The 12,146-nt window shown below is 34.7% G+C and overlaps 1 long non-coding RNA gene across 2 annotated transcripts in view; it reads right to left on the minus strand.

Annotated features, from left to right (window-relative positions):
• LOC121469873 (uncharacterized) overlaps positions 1-12,146 on the minus strand; it is a 135,409-nt gene that overhangs the window by 40,892 nt on the left and 82,371 nt on the right. For both annotated transcript variants that reach the window (XR_012055550.1, XR_005980161.2), the window contains one exon: positions 11,025-11,122. This is a non-coding gene — a long non-coding RNA (uncharacterized lncRNA). The remainder of the gene's footprint in view (positions 1-11,024; positions 11,123-12,146) is intronic.

The following is a 12,146-nucleotide window of genomic DNA, read 5'->3' on the forward strand; positions in this document are numbered from 1 at the left end:
AATAGTTTGATAGTGTATTCAGTTTAATCTGGGACTGTTTCCTCATTGGCATCTTGATGCTTGTGGTTTAAGTTTGATTGTGAAACTCATGTCTTTCACTCCCTTGGGACTTTTCTTTTGGTTTGGTCTAAGTGCAGAACTAGACTGTATGACATATACTTAGGTTCCTAAGAGTTAACTTGCAGGTTTAGTATTCTGTGGTTTTGACATTAAGAGGGTTCTGGTTACTTTGAACATGAACTGTAGAATTTTCTGCAGAGGTATTAATTCTCCTCAAGATGTATCTGGGATGACTGAAGTGGTAAGCAGTCCTAGCTCTTTACCTTGACCATATGACAATTTTTTTTTTTTCCAAATGTAAAGATGTCTTGAATCTATCCTGAATAGACATTTAAATCTATCCCAAATGGGATACTTGTTCTCTCCTTACATGTTTACAGTCTAGAATATTAATATAAGCTACTTATGAAAAATTAAGAAGCTGACATAAATCTGCTGGTGGACTAAGAAGAATGCTATTTTAATATTTTGCCTGCACAGTGTGATGACCCAAGAGAAAACATGTATTCTGCTGAACCATGGCTGTTGCCGGGGTGGTGCTTTGTCTGATGGAGATGGGCTCAGGGGAGTATTGACTTGTATTGATATACTTAGTACATTACTAAGTATGACAGTGCCCCTGTATTCAAATACATTCCACATAGCTTTGTTAATGCAGGGTTTATGGCTAAATTAGAGGGACAAATCTCCAAATATTGAAATATTAACAGTCATGACATAGAAAATGCAGAAAAAAAAATGCATTTCATAAATAAAACAATTTAAAGTTAGCCTTTTTACAGTACTTCTTTTAGCACTGGAAATTATATGAATGTATTTTTTACAGTGCATTAAATTGCATAAAGAACATAAACTTTGTTCCAGAAAGAGAAGTTTTTTATTTTCTTTAGGAATATGTATTAAACTCAGTCTTCTTTTCTTCAGTTATTCAGATAACTTAGGTTATAATAGACATTATGATTTCATGGAAATGATTAATACTATAATCTGAAGAAAAGCTATTAAGTGTAGGAAAGATAGGGAGGAGCTACAGAAATATCATTTCCCACTGAATAATCCTCCTGAAGAAAAGGAAAATTAATCTGATGCCTTTATATTAACGGCCCAGAGTGGATCAGAGAGCTGAGATCTCTGAATTGGGAGATTACCACTAGGACTGTAGAAGTACAGAATCCTCTAGAACAGACCAGACTTTTGAATTCCCGTTGTTTTGCTTTCACTATATGTTCTAAAGCGTAGATTTAGCAGGGTTACGGTAATTCCATTTTATTGCCTCAATATTTTTTAATATGGACATTATTCCGCAATCCAGCTCACCCACAATACCTTGGTCTTGATCCAAGCTGTACAGATCTCATTCATTAGCAAAAGCGAACAAACTAGATTAATTTGTTGTCTCAGTTAATATTTCTTATTTCTTTCAATCTGAGAAATAAACTCCATTCCATCCAGCTGATCACTATCACCATTTTAACTGACCTAACTGTGTAAGAGGAGTGAAGCTGTTCAGTTCTCAATAGGCTCAGAAGAGGATTTTGAGTAAAGACATTTTAATTAAATCACTTCATTGGCTGGGTAAGAGAGAGGAAAAGGCTACTTTCATTTTCTTATAACTTTATTGCTTCTACAGTTCTAATAGAAATAAAAGCAATCTAAATATTATTACAAGTAGTAAAATGCATAGGTAGACTCCACATTTCTATCAAGGTGAATATTGGTGAATTGCTAACTAACTAAAATTCAAACTGAAGAACTTTGCTGAAATGTTTCAAAATTCAAAAAGTAATGTTTTCATTTACATAAATATTTGTCTAGAATTTTTCCTCCAGAGTAAAGACAAATATCATACTTCAAGAATAAAATACTTCCATTCCACAACTCCACTATTGACTATACAAGTATATTAAACTTTAATTACAGAACAAAGATTATCTTAAAGACATGAATAGAGTATGGCAGGTGATTATTGATGGTGTTTTGCCTAATATGTGCACTGCAAAGCACAGAAATGGGTAAAAATGAATAAGGACATTCTCTTTTTATTTCATACAGTGAAAATCTGATAATAACTTAATTGTTAGTATGTTCTTGCCAATATAAATGTACTTAATCATTATTGATTCTACCTGAAATATATGCTTAAAATAAGAATGATTTAACAATTTTAACTCAAAGTTAAATCAAAATTATGTTTAATCAAAATCTACTGACTTTTTTTTTTAACCTGGTCTGTATATGTCTTAAGTCAATCTATTAAATGTTTTTTCACCTCAAACACTAATATCAGTAGATAGCGTGTAATTTCTTCATGCGTCTTATGCCAAAGAAATTGAATTTTCTTCTATTTTTTAATTTGCTCTTCTCTCCATATAATGCAATCCTTTGTTCCTCTAACTCTGTTTTAATGGAGTAAATAGATTTCTTATTTAATTAATCAGCACTGTCAAACTTCATATAGTTTAATGCCCAAAAACTCTTGGAATAATAATGACAACTGCCACTTCCTAACAGGTGATTTGCTAAGCATGGTGAAAAAACAAATTTTGCATGTGGATTTATGGACTGCTGAGACTTACTTGTAGCTTTTTCTTGTTTGGGTTGAAATACATTAATATTATCATGAATGCCAGTTATAGCTGAATAAATTATTTCTTTCCTTATTTTTCTGTCTATGCTATGAATTATGGGACAATAGAACAAATCTTTAATTACCATTGCCTCAAAGCATCTAAATCACTAACTGTGAAGAGTCAGCTAATCAAAAGTTTTGGTGGGTGGTCCATACATAACATGAGTAATATAAGGTTTTCTACCCTTGCACTAAAGCTGAGATTAGTACTCCACTAGGTAACCTCGCACTACACAACCCTTGTTCTTCTTTATTTCCCCCCAGTTTATTCCTGTATCCTGAGGTTTATTTTAATGACACTACTAAGAGAAGATGATCAGAGGGCTTGAGCACCTCTTCTATGCAGACAAGCTGAGAGAGCTGGGGCTGCTCACCCAGCAGAAGAGAAGGAGTCAGGAAGACCTAAGAGCAGCTTTCCAGTCCCTAAAGGGAACACCCAAGGAAGCTGGAGAGAGACTTTTTACAAAATCATATAGGGATAGGATGAGGGGGGGAATAGCTTTAAGCTTAAAGAGATAGATTTAAATTAGATGTTAGGAAGAAATTCTTTGCCATGAGGGTAGTGAGAAACTGAAACAGGTGGCACAGGGGAATAGTGGATGTTTTTTGGAGTGTTCAGCACCAGGTAGGATGGCACTTTGAGCAACCTGGTCTAGTAGAAAGAATGTGTCAGGGGGTTTGTACAGGATGATCCAACCCAAATCATTATATGGTTCTATTTTTAATTTAGTACATTACTTGACACTTATTTAATCACTATTAATTTATATACCTTGAATGCCATCTACCACCTTTTTAAGTTGTATTATAAGATTCTTCCTCATCATCTTTTCACAGCATTTAACCAACAGAAAGATGCTACCTGAACACAATTCTACATAAATGCGATTTTGATTGATTTGCTCTGTGTTATTATCTCTCTAGGACCTGTTATCCTGTGACCTGAACAATTTTTTAAGCTTAGACTTAACTGCTCAGATGATTTAACCCAGAATATCTCCATGTAGTTCCTATTTTTTCCTGTTAGCATAGTTCTGAAACACAGTTGTGCTATTTTTTAGTCCCTTGTAGCTAAAACTGCCTGTGGCAGGGTGATAATGGGTATGATGCCTTGATGATTTATTCACAGTTCAGTGTCACTCAGTACACAACCTGGTTCATTGCTGCTACACTTTATGAAACTTTCCTCAAGTTTTCTCTGTGACTTCCTTCAGCTCTGTTAGCCCATCCTGCAGTGCCTTCACCTGGCAATAGTATGTCTTACCAGTGCTCTCTCTACTCATTTTAGACTATCCCTTACTTAAATAAGCTTAGCTGCTTTCCCATTTCCTGTAGAGCGATTCAAACCGTTCCTACCTTACTACTAGAGTTCCCTCCTTGGTCTATTGCTTTCTATCAGGTAGTCTATACCTATCTAATTAAAAATTCCCATGAAAAACCCTTTTGCATTCTCAAAGAGTTTTTGCTAACTGTTTGCTAACTCTACAGATCAATTAAGCTTGTGTGAAACCAGTAGATTTATAAATCTTTTGGGAACCTTTTAACGTTTGCAGCAGCCTCACTGCTAACCTATTAAGCTGGGTCAGGAAGGGTCAGTAATGACTAAAACCACAGCTAAAAATAGAATAATTTAATCTTGGAGTTATAATAACCATTCACAGAAAAAAAAAGAAAATGTTAGAGGAGAATCATATAAAGTGGTCTTGCATCAAAGCAGAGCCAATTGAAAAGTCAGAACAGCTCGTTCAGGGCATTGTCCAGTTGAATTCTGATCATCTCTAAGGAAAAATATTCCTTAATGTCTCTGGACAACCTGGTTCAGTATTTTATCCCTTCACTGTGATCTTTTTCCACCTACTCAGAATTTTCTTTTTTACAATTGTATATTGCTCAAAAAATCAATTTCTGTGCACTTCTGACAAGGAGCTGATTCTCTCATCCCTGTAACCTCCCACTAGGTAACCAAAGAGACCAAGAAGATCCCCTCTTAACTTTTTTTACTTAAGCCAGCTCCCCTAGCACCTTCTTACTCTTTATGTAGCCCAGTTCCTTTTATCATCTTGCTTAACTTCTGGAGGACTGTCTCCAGGATGTGATTTTCTTTATCAGCTGAAGAGCCAAGAAACAAATGCAGTGCTCCAGGCATGGCCTCCCAAGCTGCACAATAGAGAAAATAACCACGTCTCTTGAAGCTCTGTCTGCTAATAGAGCCCCATATGGCCTCATCCTCATTGTCACAAGGTTCCACTGCCAAGTTGAAATCTCTTAAAAATAAGCACTACATTCCAATACTAACTAAGAACTGGTTTCTTAAGTGACTTGTGCTGTCCAAGCAGAGAAGAGATACTCCAGACATCTAGGGATCTTTATATAAAATTCACAGCTCTACTAGGGTCCTTTATGCTTAATGTGTGCAGGATCATGCAAGAGGAGGTAAGATGAATAATGCAGAGATGCCAATTGAGGGCAAGTTAGTCTCAGCTTTTGAATAATTTTTAATAGAAGTTACATAACTAATCCTTTTTCACTTCTTCACATATGAAGAAAACCTGTAACATTACTTGTCTTATTTCACCTCTCAGACACGTTTTGCGGTAACGTAGACACGTTTTTATGGTAATGATGTGGCTGTGAACCAAGTACTTGCATGGGGCCTATTGGCACCATGCAGACAAAGCTTGTTGCCTTTAAGGAAAGAGTGACAATTGTGCTGCTTTTTTAATTATGCAGTATCTCACTTGCCACCCTGACAAAAAACGTAGTTGTAGCACATTATGTTACATTTTCTAGCTCACAGATAGCTTATCTAATTGGGCTAGCTTCTTGGAAATTCCACAAAGGAAAAAGCCCAACAACCACTTACTCAAATATTATGACTCCTGATGTATCATTGCTTAATTAGATCAATATAATTCTCTTAAAAATCAAACATAGTCTTTGGTTTCTCCACTAAAAAAAAGTGACCCTAACTGTGAAAAGAAGCATTAGATAGACAGAATTTTTGATAATTTTTAATCATTATTTTCCAGGTCATTTGAAACACCTCTTTCTTGAAATGTCACTATAAAACCTTTATTTTTCTTTCAGTGTCATAGGAATAAATTACATGTAATATCTTTCCTGTCCCTTTCCTTTTTGGTGCTCTCCACAAAACCAAACATAAAATCTCAGATAAATACTAGGGAGAAAGAAGAAACTTCCTTATCAGAATGATAGAATAGCCTGGATCTTAAAGATAATCTACTTCCAACCCCCCGGCCATGGTCAGGGACACCTTGCACTAGACCAGGGTGCTCAAAGCCCATCCAGCCTGGCCCTGAAAGCTGCCAGGGATGGGACAGTGAGACAGACTGGCGGGGACTGACGGGGAGGTTGTGCAGTCTCCATGCATGGAAGTGTGCAAGAGTGACTGCACAATGACCTGACAGACCTGGTCCGACCCTCTGTTGGGCCTAAGGCAGGACTGGAGGACTTCCTGAGGTATCTTGCAACCCACATTACTCCATGAAGCTACAGACAAACTTAGAATGGCAAAATATAAAACGAAGTAATGATGGGGATTAATCAAACCTGCTCCTTAATTCCTGAATTCAGTTGGACCATATATCAACCCAACACCCATTAATTTTATACTCCAAATAAAAGCAAATTGGAAATTTGAAAAGTTTCAAGCAATCTAAGTTTGGGGATATTTGTTTGGAGATTGCGATTCAGTTTATAGCTGAGTATATCTACTCAGAATATTTTCTACTGGAATTATTTTCTAGTGTTATCCCATCAGCCCATCAAATTAAAAAAAATGGCCTCTCTTGTAAAACAGCAACAAAGGGAAACACTTGAAAAATATTAGAAATTTATGAGTCAATGTCTATTAGGTTGGAAAGATAATCTGAACATCCTAAGCATATGAGACTTTTTAATTCTGTATATCCTAACAATAGATTAATTGAAAGATGATTCCTTCCACTTGTACATGGCCAAGGACAGAAACTAATTAAAACTCATTTGTTATTAAAGATTTATAGTTATGGAAATTAAATGACTACATCTAGATTTTTTAAGATATTGAATTTGCCTTTGTATAAAGGGATTAATAATATAATAAATTGAAATTACTATAAAATGCAGTGCTTTTGTATACATGCAACATTATTGAAATAGAAGGGAAGTGTTATAGTGAGGTGAATTAAATTTTACTTTAAAAGCAGGAACAAATGTGTGTGCATTTTTACTAATGATACAATTTTTGATATCTTATAATGTTCCACCGTGCAATACACATAGATATAGCTAATTCTTTCCATAATGCTAAAAAAATCCCTTTTCAGGAAATGTCCTAATACTTTATAATTTTATATATCACAGAAGCATTTATGTTCTCAGTTCTCTTACTGATTTAGATCCTGTGAAACTGTTAAATTAGTATCCTTTCCTTGACAGTGAGATCTGTAAGTGTCCAGCTGAAGGTTTGGTTAACGTGATTACAATTACTTTTGTACTTATTTGTAACATTAAAGATGTTGGTTAAAGTTCTAATGGAATGCATATTAAGGAAAGTGTGTTCCCCAAAACATTCAGTAACTGGGACAGACAAATTGCATCCCCAAAGAGCTAAACAGCATCTTTGTGTCACAGCTTAGATTCAAATTCTTTGCTCAGTGATTTTTCTCTTAAATCACTTAATTTAAGTGTACCTTTCATACATTTAGTTGGAAATCAGCTGCAAATGCTGATTCAACAAACCAACACCAAAACAACTCACTTTAAAGAATAAAAACAGGTGTGTTTAATAGATTCTGTTGCTAACAATGTTTGTTCAGAAGCATATGTACCTTATAGAATAGCTTTGTCATTCACACGGGTTCTATGTGATTATACTGACATTTTCCCTTTCATCACTGTTAGGCTGCCCACAGTGTCACTACATGCAATTCAGTGATAATCATTAGTTTTACACAGCTTTAGATACCTCAGGATTATATTCCTAAAGCAACACTCACTTCATTAAAAGTATTACTGCATATGTGAATATTAACATAGAAATGAAAAGAGAAAGGCTGCCTCAGGAAGTTAATTTTTTTTCTTCTGCTATTAAGACTTACCACAAATCTTGATAAGAAGCAAGAATAGAATACAAAGTACAAACTGAATACTTATAAAGCATGGTTGAAGTATAATCATATACTAGAATAGTATCCTCAGTACACCTCAGTAAATCATAGGAGTACAGAATATTTCTAATTAAAACCTACTGCAGCTAAAAATATTATCAGTATATTTTCATGTATTTTAAACAAGTCCAGGGTTTTTTAAGCATCAGAAATACACAATAGAGAAATAGCAAAAATTAAGTAAAATCACTTCTTATTGTTTTAACCACATATGAACAATATCCTACGATAATTCTTGCACCTTAAAAATATGCTGAAATTGACATCTTCATTTATTATTAATTCTACTGAAAATAAAAGCTTCTGGTTACAACAGGACAGAATGGCACAAAGTGTTTATCTACAACCACATTATGCTAGAAGGAAAAAATGCAGCACCACAGTAGCTAAAAATGAGATTTCCTCTGAGTTCACATACCCTCCAAGCTAAAATGTGGTTTGATGTCTCTTGGTCAATTCATGTACTGGGGATTAAATTAATTAAGAGTTGCCCTAGTCTATTAAGGCTCCCTGTAGACTAATTATTAAAATGCCTTGGACCATTACAAATCTACAGCAAAAGAAAGTCACAAAAGGGTTGCTTATATTATGAGAACTCCAGTACCCAGTAGATTATCTTTTGCACTAAAGAGATTCTACAATAGAAGGAGACTGCCTTCCCCTTTCCTTTTCTGCCATGTGAGGAATAGAAAAATGTACCAATAGAAAATCTGCATATTCCTGAGTGTTTCTTTTTTGTATATTCATATGCTTTTATCAGTTGTCAAATTGGTTATAGATGGAAAAAGTCTGCTTTCTAATTTCTGATTTGTTTTCTTTTCCTAGATTGAATTAGCATATATACAATGCTTAGGGATTTTAAAAACTCTATGAATTTTTAAAAAAATGTATAAAATCATTAAATAGAATTTCTTACAGAAGGGCTGAAGCTGTCTGCAAGGACACTGCTTAGAAACAGCAGGACATTTTCCCATATAGTACAACTACCCATTTTTTTTCTGCCCTGTCCTTTAAGAATCAGAAAAACACAAGGACTCTGAGCAAGTGATTCTGTTATCTCAACCCAGTTTCACACTTCTGTAGCTCTGCTCATTTCACATTATCAAAACCATGGTACAGAGAGAGCAATAAGACCAATGAAGTGATATAAGTGATCACATGGAATATATTCATAAAATCTAATTTTGTTTACTCTTAATTTCTTCTTAATTCTTAACCAATTTGGATATCTTTCTAGCACAGATGCATTCCATCACTGACAACTGATTTTCCCTGAAGGGGCTTACTGTATCTACCTGCTAGCCACCTGAGTTCATCAGATATCTCAGGAGAAGCATCCAGGGCGACCTTGTGTGTTTTTCCAAATCCATTTTTGGATTTCACCAAAAATTATTAGCCATAGGTACATCTTGTGAGGTCACTCAACATGAAAGAAAGTTGAGGGAGCAATTATGTGGCCTTTCTCAGACAGAACACCCATCTTCCAGTATATTACCAGAACAGAGAAATGTAAGGTCATATGCAAGAAGTTAAAAAATGCTGTTCAGTATTACTGAGTTATTCTTGTGCTTTGCTGTTGTACTGTGTGATTTAACAGTTCTGTTTACTTGATAAATATGATCCATTTAAGGTTGTACCATACAGGCGATACTGTTGCTTCTTTCACATACACTTGTGGTGAACAAGCCTATTTGATTGCAGACAGAGAGAAAGAGACTTCTGTATTTAAAATACAAATTAATCTTCTGATCTTTCAAAAATATCATATTATATTTTAATTATTAATCATTTTTGTTAATCATAAATTATGTATTAAAAGATACTTTTACAGTTTTAAATTTTTTTTTTTCAAAAATAACCCTCTTTTGTTTATGGATTTGAATAGGTTTGAGGTGGAGAAATATTTTGCAGTAGTTTGTTAATCAATGGAGGACAAAAAAGCTGCAATAGTATAACTGAATGATAAGACTAAATTTAGTACATATTTAGTCTATATGCAAAGGTGTTATCAAGACTGTTTCCTTCAGACTTAGAATTGTTCAAAGACTCACCTAAGGAAATTCATATAATTGATCTGTGGAATTCTATATATGCAGATCAAAGGCTGACTAGTCCAGTTCTAAAGCATGGCTACTTGATCAAACCACAGAAAGCCATAACAATTGTAAAGAGAGAAAAAACTAACTCAATAGGAGAAGCAGAGGAAAGCAACAAAGAGTACTTGCCTACTGTTTGTGATGGCAGTCTATTTCAGTATTTCAACAGGTTTTAAAACTTTCCCTTTTCAGAACAAGCTGTACCTCTCAATCCAGTGATCTAATTGGTTACCATAGGAACAGCTGAAGACTTTTAGGTTTTGAAAATTGAACCCCTAATAGTTTCTACATATGCCTCCAAGTCTAGCCTGATCCTATAAAGGAATATTTAGGATTTTTAGACCCCTTCTGAAACCCTGTACAGCTACCTCTATGCCTAGTAATTAATATAAAAAGACACGTGACAGAAAAACCTAGTGATTACAGGAGGAAGGCTATCTAGTTAAATGAAAGACTGTGGTGGATCAGCAAAACAAATGAACCAAAAAAAATGCCCTAGGACAGACTAGAAGAACCAGCAACCTCCTAAGCATAATAATTGGAGATTCTTCTGTTTTCTTAATTTCTAGTAATTTTTCTATATTTTTTAGAACCTTTTAGCTCTATTTCAGTGGCACAATTTTTGCAGTTGGATAACTATGCATAATCTGTTGTATTCACTGGAAGCTGTTGCAATTTTTTGCACTTATCTTTTGAAATCTTGGGAGGAAAAGCACTTAAAGATCATAAAACCACAAGTGTTCATTCCTCTTTTGAGAATTACTCCAACCTTTAGGAAACTGTTGGATTTAGGATTAATGGATTTTCCACCCTGCTATCCAAGCAGTTTTTGCTGCCCTGACTGGCATCATTTGAGAGAAGAAGCATCAGCCTTTGCAATCACCAGACCAAAATTTCAATATTACTCAGCTGGCATTATCCACTCTCTCTGTTAACACTGATAACTTGACCCCAGTCATCGTTTCTGCACTTGCTCAACTACCCTTCCTTTCTTTAACGTTTTATAACCTTCTATTTCCTGAATCCTTCTGCACCAAATAATGCCATTTTAACAATCCTAACTCTTACCTTTCTTATATCTCTGCAAACTTTCTCACAGTTCTTCCTGTGTGAATCAATGCTGTGTCTTATCTGAGTTGATCCTTGGAGTCTTGGATCCCCAGCCACTAAAAGAGGGAGAAATGGGAAGATTAGAACAGGTAGTTACAACACTCCTTTCCAAATTTTTTATTAAGTTGATGATGGAATGCATAAGTAAGGAAACAAAGGAGAAGTCAGTTCCCTTGGAGTGAGAAGATGCAAAATGTCAGTGTCCACTGCTATCTGCAGAAGTGTTTGTCCCCTTAGGACATAACCAATTGCTAACAAAAAGATGTTCTCAAGGGGAAGATGGAAAACAGTGTTATGACAAAGTAAAAAGCCTGAAAATCACCAAGGATAAAAAATAAAGTAAAACCATTCTTTATTTTTTGTAGTTATTTGAAGGTTATATGTATATTTTAGGAATCTAAAATATTAAAGAAATAAACAAATAAGCCAAACTTAAAAAACAAACTGCTAATGATTTATGTCAACATATCCTGAGACAGACTAACACCACAGTTTTATGTGACTGCTTATCTATTATTCTGTTTATTCTTATTAAAAACTGATGCTTTGTGTGTTTGTGTTCTGTATATGAGTCCAGGATAAAATTAGGGAGATGGGTTTGAAAGGATGCGAAACACTAAAATATTCTTTTTTAACTCTTTTATTAAAATATTCAATATGTAAAAAATAAAATAATATGACAGGAGTTATAAGCTATGATTAGTTTCCCTAAAAGAATTTTGATTTTTTAGCTCTGATTTTAGTACTCTGTTGCCCACATTGCCCTATGTTTCTGTTTCTTTGTTATACTGTGGCTTACACAGTCAGCACAAATAGCAATTCACGTCCATGGTCAAATCTTCACAAGCAGCACCTTCTTGCCTAACTAAAAACCAAAATCTTGTTTTGGACATGTTGCTCAACTCAGTTTGAATTTCTAATTGTTCAAATTATTTCAGAGGGGCCTTCAAGCAATGAAACCATTCTAAAGAGATGGTAGGGCTTCACAGAGAAATTTCTGAATGCTAATGTTAACTTTTACAGGAGAATAACTGAGGGCTAACATTTCCCATTTTCTTATTATCTAGGGCTTTACAGTTT

Source organism: Taeniopygia guttata, chromosome 4, assembly GCF_048771995.1.
Source record: "Taeniopygia guttata chromosome 4, bTaeGut7.mat, whole genome shotgun sequence".
In the NCBI taxonomy this organism is placed as follows: Eukaryota; Metazoa; Chordata; class Aves; order Passeriformes; family Estrildidae; genus Taeniopygia; species Taeniopygia guttata.